This window comes from Bactrocera neohumeralis, chromosome 6, assembly GCF_024586455.1.
Source record: "Bactrocera neohumeralis isolate Rockhampton chromosome 6, APGP_CSIRO_Bneo_wtdbg2-racon-allhic-juicebox.fasta_v2, whole genome shotgun sequence".
Lineage (NCBI taxonomy): Eukaryota > Metazoa > Arthropoda > Insecta > Diptera > Tephritidae > Bactrocera > Bactrocera neohumeralis.
This window is the reverse complement of record NC_065923.1, coordinates 57,084,458-57,099,094: the sequence shown is the minus strand read 5'-3', so window position 1 is coordinate 57,099,094 and position 14,637 is coordinate 57,084,458. Positions and strand designations below refer to the sequence as shown.

The 14,637-nt window shown below is 34.7% G+C and overlaps 1 protein-coding gene across 4 annotated transcripts in view; it reads left to right on the top strand.

Moving 5' to 3' along the window:
* LOC126762305 (cationic amino acid transporter 3) overlaps positions 1 to 14,637 on the top strand; it is a 40,288-nt gene that overhangs the window by 13,848 nt on the left and 11,803 nt on the right. For 2 of the 4 annotated variants that reach the window (XM_050478991.1, XM_050478989.1), the window contains exon 1: positions 10,279 to 10,856. The exons of the other annotated variants lie outside the window; for them this stretch is intronic. The gene's annotated coding sequence lies outside the window, so the exon portion shown is untranslated. Of the gene's footprint in view, positions 1 to 10,278; positions 10,857 to 14,637 lie in introns of those variants that run through there. 4 annotated transcript variants of the gene reach the window in all.

The following is a 14,637-nucleotide window of genomic DNA, read 5'->3' as shown; positions in this document are numbered from 1 at the left end:
ACAGATGCAACCTAAACCATTGCTTTTCGGAAAATGCAAAAGAACAGCTGGTACGACGAGGAGTGCTGTGTCGCAGCGGAGAGAAAACAGACTGCCTACATCGCAACGTTACGATCGACCACAACACGTGCGGGATGGGATAGTTACCAAGAGTTGAAGAGGGAAGCGAGACGCATTTGCAGACAGAAAAAGAAAGAGGCTGAAATGCGTAAGTATGAAGAGCTTGATAAGCTGGCCGACAAGGGTTATGCTCGAAAATTCTATGAAAAAGTGCGGCGACTTACAGAAGGTTTCAAGACCGGAGCATACTCTTGTAGAACCCCCAAAGGTGATCGAGTCACTGATGCGCAGAGCATACTTAAATTATGGAGGGAACACTTCTCCAGCCTGCTGAATGGCAGTGAACGTACAACACCAGGAGAAGGCGAACCCGATTCCCCAATCGATGACGATGGAGCAGACGTTCCATTGCCCGACCATGAAGAAGTTCGAATAGCAATTACACGCCTGAAGAACAACAAAGCGGCGGGGGCCGATGAATTGCCGGCCGAGCTATTCAAATACGGCGGCGAAGAAAATATGGTCGGACGAAAGCATGCCCAACGATTGGAATTTAAGTGTGCTATGCCCAATCCATAAAAAGGGAGACCCCACAATCTGCGCCAACTACCGTGGGATAAGCCTCCACAACGTCGCGTATAAGGTTCTATCGAGCATATTGTGTGAAAGATTAAAGCCCACCGTCAACAAACTGATTGGACCTTATTAGTGTGGCTTTATTCCTGGCAAATCAACAACCGACCAGATATTCACCATGCGCCAGATCTTGGAAAAGACCCGTGAAAGGAGAATCGACACACACCACCTCTTCGTCGATTTCAAAGCTGCTTTCGACAGCACGAAAAGGAGCTGTCTTTATGCCGCGATGTCTGAATTTGGTATCCCCGCAAAACTAATACGGCTATTGATATCATCGGCCTCAACACCCGCGCCATCTCTAGACTGGACAAGGAAGCAATGCAAATGGATCTGGCATAAACGAGGGCAAGACGAAATATCTCCTGTCATCAAACAAACAGTCGTCGCACTCGCGACTTGGCTCTCACGTCACTGTTGACAGTCATAACTTTGAAGTCGTAGATAATTTCGTCTATCTTGGAACCAGCGTAAACACCACCAACAATGTCAGCCTAGAAATCCAATTGAGAAGCAAAGTCCTCTCTCGACGAACAAAAACCAAACTCTATAAGTCACTCATAACTCCCGTCCTGCTATATGGTGCAGTGGTTTGGACAATGATAACAACGAGTCTTCGAGAGAAAAGTTCTGCGAAAGATTTATGGTCCTTTGCGCGAATATCGCATTCGATGGAACGATGAGTTGTACGAGATATACGGCGACATTGACATAGTTCAGCGAATTAAAAGACAGCAGCTACGCTGGCTAGGTCATGTTGTCCGGATGGACGAAAACACTCCAGCTCTGAAAGTATTCGACGCAGTACCCGCCGGGGGAAGCAGAGGAAGGGGAAGACCTCCACCCGGTTGGAAGGACCAAGTGGAAAAGTACCTGGCTTCGCTTGGAATATTCCATTGGCGCCACATAGCGAAAAGAAGAAACGACTGTCGCGCTGTTGTTAACTCGGCTATAATCGCGTAAGCGGTGTCTACGCCAATAAAGAAGAAATCTAATTTATCCCTGGTCGAGACCAACGGTCTGATACACTTAGTCGAGTGTTAACATACATTTGTATGGAAACACATACGTGTTGTATTTACGCTCATATATATACTACAATATAGATATGTACATTTTTGAAATTTCTTACCTCTCGATTTGGTTGAAATCAAAATGACTGCCTTGTTCACGCTTGGCGTGGCAATAGTGTTCACAAAAAATGTAACATTTTGAGAAAAATTACATTTTTTCTTAACCTTTAAAACGCTCTAAAGTATTTGACCTAGATAAACATACAAACCAATTTGGACATGTAACGAACATGAAAACAGATAAATCAACCGTGCGAAGTGATAGAAACATACCAAAGTTTATATATTTTCTTATATGAGGGTCTAGCCAAGCACCATTGGTGCACTAAGGTGTAATATTATAATATCCTTTTTTCGTCCTTTTCGATACGATATCCTTGAATTTTTTTTCTGAATTCTATAGACAATAAAATTCTAGGAATCTACCTGGAAGCGCAAGTCTTTTGCTGCACTCTAAATATATTTGAATAACATTTAAAAACAAAATATGCCTGGCCAGACCCGAGGGTCTCGATGAGGGTTATATTTTGTTTTTGTAAGAAATAATACATAATACAGATTTTCAGGGATGATGGTATAAAACCTTTGTAAGGGGTTGGACGTAGTTATCGTCAGAATATTTATATTATAGATTTGTTTTTAGCAAATTTGGTCGATATAGCATTATAGGTCAATGCCACCTCCATTTTTTAGGAATTGTCAGTCCACTGATACCTCCTTCTTATGTGATCCTCCATACCAAATTATATCCTTGCATTATTGTTACGCTTTACATAAGTATAATTATCTGAGGAATTTTATTGAGGAATGTGCATACAATTTCTTTTCAAAGTATCACAGTTTTTGCTCGAGTTATCGTTTGTACAAACTGACAGACTGACACGCAGACATCTGGATCTCAACTCTTTTTGTGATCCTGATACTCTGTGCAAAATATTGCCGGAGAATGTGAAATCACTTTGGTTCACTTTTTTTCCCCTTCGAGGAAAAATTAAATGTATTATAAAAAAGCTTTTTTTCTAATTGCGGTCGTTCACTCCAAATATGCTTTTTAGTATTGACACAGAATTTCAACGTATCGATAATCTACAATACGCTTATGTACACAGAAGTTTTTTCCATAAAATGAAAACAAGAAGTTAGGAAAAATAACAGGTTAATTGAAAAGTCGCCGACCTACCATAGTAAAACACCTTTTTTAGCAATGTTTTTTTATTTAACATAGTTCCCTTTAAGGGTAATACACTGTTAATAGCGACCCGCCAACTTTTCGATACCACTTTTGCAGTACTATTTGTCAGTTGCGTCAAAATAAGCTTCAGTTTCGGCGATCACCTCTTCATTCGATAAACATTTCTTCCAAGAGAATATTTTTTTGAGATCTGAGAACCGATCCATTCCGTTTTTCCACGATTCTGAGCGGGTTCATCTTGTGCAGTTCACTTGAATGACTGTCGATTGGACTTCAGAGTGAAATGATGGAGCCACGTTTCATCCATTGTCATATCTCGACGCAAAAATTTGAACATCTCTAAACACTGCTCCGAATCATAAACTCGGCACTATTTTTGGTCACAAGCAAGCTTAGGCGGCACCCACTTGCACAGAACTTTCTGATACCCAAATATTCGTGAATGATATGATGTATGTATATACCTGTAGGTTCAGTTTATACCTTTAGAGTGCCTGCTATCTCGAACAACTTCATTGTACGGTCATCCAAAAATATTTTGTCGACATTTATATGGCAGGCCGGTGTTTATTATCATTTAATGCTTCTAATAGAGCCCAACTACTGAAAATGATTCTTTACGTTTTGATTACAATAACATTAAATGCTATGTACGAGTTTGTTGTTTTGATTATTAGCGTTTCGGGTAGCATCAGTCCTAATACATAATATCCAGGGGTTTAGTGCACAAAAATGCAAATTGCTTTAATGGATATGTAATTATTTACGCGTATTGACAGTTTTGTATTTTTCCATTAGTTGGTTTGTACTATTTTCGCCGGCAAAACAAAATCTACCCGAAACGTCAGTTTTATCGTATTTCGTATCCAACAGTTTCTTATCGTCTTAATGTTATTGCCAAATTTACTCGTTTGTTCGAGTATGAAAGACGCATGACACAGTTTGGTCTACATTTTTTTAATTTTACAGCTGCCGCTTTGCCTCCGGCCAACTTATGCGGCAACACTCTTTAACATCCACACTTACACTCATACGAAGTATGACAACACAAACGGTAGTCGCTATCGCGTATTAAGTGTGCAAATGCGGCAATTCATATACTATGTATGTATGTCTATATACATATATAATTTTGTGGCCGCTGTTTTCAAAGTCTAAAGTCAAGTCAACGTTCTTGTTGGAGGTTATTAAACAATTTTGTTGCATGGATTACTATTTTGAATGGTTGTAACTTTAACAGTCAATTAATATACAAATGACGTGAAATTTATGTGGTTAAACCATAGTGGTTAGTTTTCAACAACACGTCATATTTCATATTAATATAGGTGCATTTACATGTGTATGTATGTGTATATGTATATGTATACTATTTTTGGTCATATGATGATATTTTATGAGTATATATAAATGTGTGTTTCTTGGGCTTATAATTAACTTACTACACAAATTAAAACTAATATATATACACTGAGTCTAAAAAGTACTAACTTGTTATTAGATTTGTGCTCATTGAACACTAAATTTGCGAGAGCAATCTTGCGAGTATATAGTAAACAACAAAACAGTACTCATGAAAATAAAGCTATGGTGTTGGTATATACATAAGCGACTTTGAATGTAAAAAGACTCAGAAGATCAACCAAAGAGAGTAGATCATATCTTTGAAAGTTGAAATGTTACCCGTGATCTCTCAGGGATTTTGTTTTAATAATTCGATTTTTTTGCTCCTTTTCGTCACCATTTTGGTATAATGTAATGTATTGGACTCTTAAATATATGAATAATTTTGGAATTATGTATATAAAAACGATAAAAAGTCCCTTAAGCCACATCGATGGTAATTTGCAGTCAAATTTATGCAATTTTGCAAAATGCGTTAGAATAAAGGATGAGGAAAGAATGATTTTAAAAGTATCGGAAATATGTAGATGCACATAGTACCGTCTAATTTAATAACTTTATATCTAGAAATGTTATGTAAGGGCGATCCATTTCGAGGTTCCCTGCTTTTTTAAAGAAAAAACTGCAAGTTTAATGAGAAATGCTTATTATCATTCGAAGAATAGTTCTTTTGCATTTATTTTCTGAAGATTATCTCTTTCAAATGTTGGTCGCGGCTACGTCTCAGATGGTCCATCCGTTGAGTTTAATTATCATATTACATATCTCCACATAAAAAAGTCTAACGGTGTGATATCACACTTGGTGGCTAATCGATCGGCCCAAAACGTGAAAACGTGAAATTATCTACTCACCGAAGTGTTCCATTAATAAACCCATTGACCAAATGTCGCCGAAATCACTAGCTTCAATTTCAGGCATCAAATAATCCGCGCGATAACGGTTGCCATTGACGCTTACGTTCTTACCGGCATAAATTTTTAAGAAATATGGACCACACCACACCGTTATTTTTTCTGAATGAAATGGCAGCCCTTGAATTTCCTCAGTTTGCTCTACATCCCAAATGGTCGTTCCAAACGTCAATCCGAGTTGCTGCGAACGGCGTCGAATCGACTTTTTACGGTCTTCGAGTACATTTTTAGCTACGGCTGCTTTATTTTCTTCACTGCGTGTTGGACATGGTTTATTTGGTCGAATATTATCCAATAATGAATGCTAACTCTCAAGATGGGTAATGGTGTTGCGAATAGTTTGCTCAGTAGGCCGTTTATGTTGACCATAAGTTGAGCGAAGCACATTCTTTACAGAACGTTACAAAGATGAATGATTTGTAAACGTTGTTCAGGCGTAAGTCTTTGAAAAAAAAATATTGAAAAAAGGCATGACAGTTTGACACGACTCATGCGTGATCTGTCACAAAAAGGTTATTTAAAAAAGTACCTATACTAGGATCAGTAGTTAGTCAAGTATAACAATATCCAGGCTTAATATAGAAATATCGAAGTAATTGTAAGTCTAGATTACGTAATTACTATACTAAACTATTAAATATTAACATTTAAATATTCTACAGCATTTTTAAATCACTCAATTTAACCAAACAAACAGTAAAAGTAATCAAAACTACTTATAAAGTAGTACAAAAATTATGTAACATACTGTATATAACACATTGGCAGAGGAGGCGAAAATATTTCCATTAAAAATATAGCAAAATACAGTTAGTTACAAATATCGAAATGGGCTTAAAATTTTATTGCCTTATAGGTAAATATAATGATATTTTAATTTTGTACAAAAAATGTAAATAATTGCTTGAAACTCGGATGAAGTTGAATAAATTTAAATATTTGACCTATTTTTGAGTTTTTACTAATTAAGATGAATAACCGATTAATGACCCGAACCTGTTTGTAACGAGGGTATAAGATAAGTCTCCAACCGTTTTAGATATTTTTAAGCTGTAATATATTTTTAAATCAAATATTTTATTTCTCAATACATTTGAAAGTCAACGGTTTTAACTCTTTGTAGGACTATAAAGTGTACTATATAAGTTTGATGAATAGCTCCTCCTTATTATTTAATAAAAAAAATCTAATTTTACATTTATAGTATATATCTATATTATGCAACATTGAATGGCTTGAATTTTCACTACAACTTAGGGTTACTTGGTGCTTCAAAGTTCCAATTGATTTGCATATCAAGAAGTCTTTCTCGTAAGTGCAATCCATCATTTTTGAGTAAAATATTTTTTAAAGGGCAATGAAACATTTATTTGAACTCAGTTATTATTTGTAATGCCAGAGAAGAGTTTAGTTGAACTAAGTTATAAACCATAAAGCGGTATTGGTCCGGATATGTTATTACTTCTTTAAGGCTGGTTCTTGATTTATAATTCGAAACCTCATTTGCGCTTATTCTAAATTTAGTTTTCCCCTTTTAAAGATTGTTATTATGGTTGTTAATTATATATAGACATAAAAAAAACATAAATACAAACATGTTGAATTGAATTCGGAATAAGGTGTCAAGCTTTGAACAATATGCAAATGATGTGTTCGTAAATCCTGATATCAAGAACAGCTATAACTCAAATATTGGCCGATATATGCAGTATAGAGTCACCCGAAGTTCAAAAATCTTTATATTAGATATATGTGGGCTCAGGGAAGTATTAACCCGATTTAACCCATTTTTGTGACAAGGAATTACTATTATAAGGAAAGGGTTCTCTCTGAATTTCAATTGTATATCCCACACATTGACCGATATTTTCGATCAAAAGTCAACTATAAATACTGGTGCCCACATATTCTGTACCTAGAGGCTTGAACAGTTTTGGTTGGATTTGGGAAATTTGGATAAATTTGGTAGAAATCGGTCCAGGGGGCCCGAGATATATGATTTCATCAAAAAGTGGGCGGTGGCAAACTCAACGTTCGATTTTCACACCCGCTCTCATAAAACCTTATCATACAATCTTCGTGGTAAAATTTTATTGCTCTGGCGTATTTAGTTTTTAATTTATTGCTCTTTTAGTAGTTTTGAACTGCACCGTTATATGGGGAGTGAGCGAGGTTATCTTCCGATTTTATCCACGATGGGAGTTCTCATAATATTTGTGCTGGGCAAATTAGGTTATTGTAGCTTTAGTGGTTTAAGAGATATATATGTACATACATATATATAAATTATTAGAGGGCAGGTCACGCCCACTTTTCTAAAAAAAAATTCCACAGGTGCCTCTTGCTACTGCTATCCCATGTGCCCAATTACATTATTATATCTTAATTTAGTGCTTAGTTATGACAGCATAACCTATAAGGTTTTCATTTAATAGCGTTTTGTGGACGTGGCAGTGGTCCGATTACGCTCATATGCGAACTTATATTTTTTTTACTAAAAAACGCGCATGCTATGTATTTAAACTGGTTGGGATTATTCTAAGACGAGAATATTAGTATTACAGACTAATTTAAGAGCACCTTTATTTCGTCGAAGAGGCTTGTGAAATATTTCGATGCTCACTTGTAAATTAAGGTTATGATCAACATATGATTTACGAAATTGAAAAACACTTCAACGTTAAGCGTTTGACTTAGTTACTAACTGTCAATTAAGCACTGGAAATTGTTACCATGAATATTTGAATGATTATGTATCTACAAATCAATGAGTTTATGAGCAAAGCTGTTAAAGCCATGTGACAGCTTTAGTAAGAGGCCTACAATTTAATGTGCCCGCTATCGTATTGTTTTTTGTATATAGTAGTTCGTATGAACGACTTTAATAGCAAATAATTTATTTATAAAAAAAAGGGTTTATACACTTAAGTATATCAAAAGTTTTTGTTGTTGACACCTATTCCTAAGAATGTACAAGATATTACCAAAGGAAAAAGTAATAAGTCTAGACAACGAGACAGTCATGATATCTTTTTGGAGATACATTCAAGAATTCGCCAGAGTATAAGATGCAGGTCCGTTGCTGACAGTTGTTTATGTCGATTATGTCAAACTGTACAATTATATTCAAAAGTGTGCTGTGGTTTTGTTGTGTATATATAACAGCCATATATTGCTATATAAGTATGTACATATGTATATATTCTCATTATGACGCATTTTATAGCACTCTATTATACTGCTCTGTACCCATTGCAACTGGGTGTTATTCTTAATACGCATAAAAGTAGAGTGCTAACGGTAAGCAAAATATAACCGATAGCTCAACTTCTTGACTGAGTTTTGATCCGGACCCAAACTATGGAATGAAGTATCGAATGAATGTCATTTAATCTATCGGTGAATTAAACAAATGGAAATTTTGTACTAACTTTCTAATTAATAGATCTGATAAAATAATTAGCTGTCAAACATTCATAGCAGCTGTGTACACACCCCGGGCATTTTTTCATTCATGGCGTCACGAAGCAATGTCTTTGCTGTGCTTCCTTTCAATGTCACATGTGATAGAGAACACAAAATCTTGCACTAAAGTCGAAGAAATGTTACTTTTTACTAATTGGTTGTTTTTGCATTTCTCAGTACTTAGTTAATAGATATCATAACTGATAACATATTGAGATGGTACTATATAATTTTTGAACGATAAGAACAATGGTAAATGTGTATAAGCGCGCATTGCCATTATGGGGTTACATGGGATTATGGGTTGCAAAAAATTCATAAAATTTCTTATTAAATTCTACAACACCTATTAAATATTGTCCCATATTTTCTGGTTGATTCGAGTAATGGTTTCGGAGATGCTAGCCTTGTGCGCTCGAGGCTAGCTGGCAAGATTTCTCGAGAACCACTCAACCGATCTTCATGAAATTTTACATAGGTCTTTGAAATACAATTCTTAAAGACTTGGACTAAGGATTTTTTTCGATAACAACTATTTGAAAAAAATGTCGCAAATTTTTCATTGAAATTTAATTTTTTTGTAAAATTGTCTGCCAAAGTCCAATTTTTAGTTTTTTTCCTTCGTGCCAGTTATAAGTTAGGGTTTTAACTAAAACATGTATTTTTTCACTTTAAATGATCCTGTAAGGAGTTATCCTGCCAACGCGGGCGCATCTTTTTTCCGAGGAGTCACCGGAAATGGCGTCGCAATGGCTGACATTTTATTTACGATTTCGTAACAATTGCGCCACCCTTTGTTGGCGATGATGTGTCATTTACCTAATTTCCACGTAACCAACTATATTTTTCAAAGCGTGCGGTTTTACTCACTTTCGACACACTGTACGTACATATGTATGTACGCGCATGTACATATTTGTTTGTGAACCATTAAGCATATCAACGTTGCGTGTGATAACGATCGGCAATTGCGTTTAAATGCGATAATGTTGATGCTGACGCAACGCGCCGATATTGGGCAGCAATAAGATGATGAATAACGCAGCTCATTTAATGCTGCCTCAACTCACTTAAGCGTTATTTTGCTGATTGTTGTTGCTAATGGTTCTTTAACGTGCCGCGTAATCACAGAATGGCCAAATCATAAAAAAACTAAAAAATGGTAAATGAAACAAAAATAAAAGTACAACAACAGCAACAAATCCACAGTAGCTCAACTAATTGTACGTCTCGCCGATCAATGAGCGTTCGTTCGGTGCAATCTGGATTTATGGTGACCAAATGTGAAGCGTTAACCAATATCAACCGATAACTACCGCAATACTAATGAGCTTTAGAAGTACAACAAAAGCAACAACACTTGATTTCTTGACCAAGTTGTTGAACTTCGTCGAGAAATAAAAAAAGAGCGCTCGTTACAGCTGCGACGCCGCCAGTTAAGTTGTCGCGTGTGTTTGTGTGTGTTGTTGTTGGCAGCGCAGCTATGCGGCTAAAGCTTTTGTTGGCTTACTCCGAACACGGCGCATTCAGAACGAGTTTGGAGCGTGTCGCGCGTGGAGGTGTAGAGTGCTACATATTGCAGTGATCGTGTTCGACTCTTATTTAGTGGTAAATGTTAGCGAAGATCTGTCTACCTGCCTGTGCCCACGGTGCGGATACGTTACGGCCAAATAGCCAGAGAGTTTACCCAAACGGACTGCGCGTGTGCGATCGCTCAAACGCGGATGCAAGTGCATTGACAATAAAATCGTTGTAATTATTATAATTTTCACGTTGTTCGTAAGACACTTCGGCACATTAATTGTGTGAAAAAAAATATTGAAACAGTATACATTGTATGGAACCTACAGCAGTTTCAAAATTTAAATTCGAAATTTCGCGTAAATATTACAAATGCAATTATTTATTGAATTTTAACGAGCCTTTATTGCCGTTATTGATCGTGGAGACGAAGAAAGTTTTCATGGCACGGACGTTTTGAAATAAAATATCGCGTTAATATTATTGTTTCGATTTTGTTGGAGTATTTTTTATAATTACGGCGTAAAATTCAATCCAAACGCTTAAATTAAAGCATTTAAAACAATTGAACAAAACAACCTTCTGAGCAATGTAAGTTATAAAAATACAATTTTATATTTCGAAACATGTTTTGAACGTGCTGAGAAAGTGTGTGTCGATTCGAACACCTCTGTCAATAAATTATGGATTCTTCAGATTTGCTTTAGTCCTACTCAGAATAATTTGAAAGTCCAGTTGAAATATTGATGTTTCGCTTTTGTGGTGTTTTCGTGTCGAGACAAGTGTGAGCCTGTATTTGACTTTCTGGTCAATTTGATGATTTTATATTTTACAATGATTCTTAAAAATGCCGAAAAATGAAGGTAGTCGTGATAACGCTAGTTTTGTTAAAAAATAAATTGCTATTCAAAGCAAATCTGAATATGTTTAGTATAACGCGCATAATTTTCATATTTATTTGAGACTGTAAAAAATTTGTTGTTTAATTTTTAAGAATTTTTTTTTAATAAAACAAAAAAAAAAATAACTTTCTTAGGCAATAATTTTCTTCACTTGTGTAACCGATTTTTGAACGATTAACGATGTCTAGAAATCATATGCCGTGGACAGTTTTTAAAGCATATATACTTCACATAGGTCACTAATTTCAGATAAAAATCATTTGATCTGGCTCTTCGGTTTACGATTTCTAGGCATCGAAGTATTATTTTATGATTTCTTTTAATGCAGCTTTCTCCCATAGATATAAGCTGAGTTAAAATCTTGAAATGAAATACATACACAAATTTTGTTCATAAAAAATTTACAAAAAAAATTATATAACTTAAATTTTAGTTTTTAACTTAAATGATGCTGAACAGCAATTCGACGCGATTAGCACTTTTTAACACCCTCGGTCATGATTATCCTATACACTTAGGCTTAGAAGGTCTAGTTTGCGAAAACGTTCCCCTTCATAAGCAACTGACCATATTCAACAGCTGTTTTTACCAAGCTAAGCTTATTTATTATTTGAATGTTAATGTTGTTGAAGGTGGACTTCAAGGTAGTAATATATATACTACTATATAATTTATATGCCATTTTTACACATTTCCTACTTCGTTTTAATACTGTTGAACATGCACTTGTAAATTTGCATAATCAGTTTTCAAATTATGAAATGGATTTTGCTATCTACATATGTACATTAGGATGGTTCTTAAATGTGTTAAAAATGTGTTTTCGATTTCTTATAAACTATAAGGAGTTTCCAGGGTTTACGGGGTTCAAAAAATATAATTTTTTTTAATCTTATTAAATTCAACAACACATCTAGAATATTGTCCTAAATTTCAAGTCTCCGAAGTCCAAGTAATAGCTTCGGAAATACAGTCTTGAGATTTTTTTTAACCCGAGGATACCTATGTAACCCCTTAACTTAATTCGATATTTATAGGCCTCAGTTAGTCCCCTCATTGCAGACGTACAAGATGTCTCACACGGAGTGTAAAATAATATCACCCTGGTCGTTCATACCCGTTATAGGTAGTATCTTCGGTGTCATCTCAGTAAATTTGCGAAGTAGACATAATCGCTGGTGTTAAGGGTTATTAGTGAAATAATACTAAAATTTTTTGAAAAATCGAACACTTCCTGTTTCACGGTTCACCTTAATGTCCACATATGTTTTAAGTGGGCGCTATACCTAATTGTTATGCTTTGGAGGTTTGCATTTGATTTGGTGTTTTACTCCAACTACAATAGACGAACCAAAAGGGGCATAAAGAAAAAGTAAAAAAATGAAGACGTTGTTATTAATTTTTCAAAGTTATCATGTCATTTAGCAACGTAATAATGTAATGCTTTCGCAAACAATTTCTTTTAAGAGAGCTTAGAGAAGAGAAATGGTAAATCAAAGACAGCTTGCTTATTTTTAGCTATATGCGAGCATATTTCTTAAAGTACTTGTATATCTACAGAAGTAACCATTTTAAATACATATTGAGATTGATAATTTTCTGTTGACATTTAATCTCTGAAATTAGACGTTTTACATTTGTGAAAGTAATAGTTTTAAAAGTTTTAATTATACAAATATACTGACTCTTAACATCGCCAATATAAAAATATTTTTTAGCAAGGATTTAACATTGAATTATTATACTATGAATAAACGGTTATAAGTTCTGTTGATAACTCAATAAAAAGCAGTAAAAATGTGATTATCAATGAAAACTTTACAGCCTCTTGAGTGCCACGCGGCTAATAAAAAAGTTAAAATTTTTTGGTATTTTCTACGTCCAACTCAGTCATAATCGTCAAGCGTCATAAAATGTATAAACAATTTCCTTTTCATATCAGCTGTCAAAATATTTCATACTAAATGAATTTATAACTGTTATTTATTGCTTTTCCACTATCTAAAACGGAACGTTGCTATATTGCTGATAATTTGTTCTAATTATTAGAAAGTTGGTAATGTCGTCTTCGGGACTTTTTGAAAACGTCACTGGTTTAGTTGTGTGTACATAAGTTTAGATAGAGAGCATTTGCGGTCGACGATATATACTAAGTATTAGAGAGGGCCCTATGAGTTCTAAGGCAACGTTGAACAATCTTTTGATTTTTATGAAATGCTTTTTCAAGTCGATATCAAGTCGGAATTCTTTGAATTATGTATCAAAACAACACTTTAATAACATACTATATATTTAGTTCTGACACTGACAGCTTATTACGAAAGTCAGTAAGTCACAGATCTGCTTTTGTTGACTTTCCTGATTGTGTGTTTTTTAAGTAATATTGGCGCAGTTGTTCAATTTCGATTGAGGTTTAGGTGAGAACAGGGCTAATGTCGAGCATACTCTGTGCGATTAGTCAGTGAGCCAATGTACTCGTAATATATTTTGCTGGCGGTGTTATTGAACAAAAAGTTAATTATTAAGAGCGCTTTGTGTCTACACATTCACGTGTTTCCTAACAATATTTTTCGTGGCGCAATAATTATATTTTACTTGTATCTGCAATAACATACACACATATGTACAAAGATATACATATATGTTAAATATGTTTTTTATTTCTTTCCAATAATGAAATTAGTAATATTAATTTCAAATGTTATATTGGACGAAAGTTAATGTTTAACAATGACACGCGTATTTTCACTAACAGTTATATTTTACTTGTGGCTAACGTTTATATGCATATTCTCCATTTAAATGAGTATAAAATTGTATGTTTGGTTGCTATTAAGGTTTCTTTATTTTAAATGGCATTCCAACTTCAGTCAACAACCTTGAGCGGCTCAAGTGTTCTTCAGCTTTGTTATGGTTTTGTTCAGTTTATTCATATTCTTTCTCGGTTAATTTAGTGTACGTGTTTTATGTATAACAAATGTAGTAACCAAAACAAAACAAAAAAAACACAGTTGGATTTTTTCAACTCGGGAAAGGCATTACATACGTACATGGTATGCACATGAGTAGTTGGCTTTCTGAATTAATTTAATTTCATTGACGTATTTTCGGCTGATTAATTGCACTTGTTGCTTTTTTGATGCTTTTGTTTTAATTTTTTTTGTTTACCTACAAATTTTTTTTAGTTTATACAAGCATTATAACTCAAAAAGTGCACTTAATTACTAATAAGCTCACGTTTTTATTATGTCGTAAGGTTATTGTGTCTGGCTCATTTACATTTGATTTTGATTCTTGTTACATACGTATGTACATATAGGATATTTTAAAGAGTTATATAACTTCCCAGAGAGTTAACTGTCAAGGTTGACAAATTCATTTGTCATTTCTGTTATGTTTACTTAATTTTACGGACCAAACCATTCAGAAGAAGCAAGTAAGTCCAATCTCGTATGAATTACGGATATTTT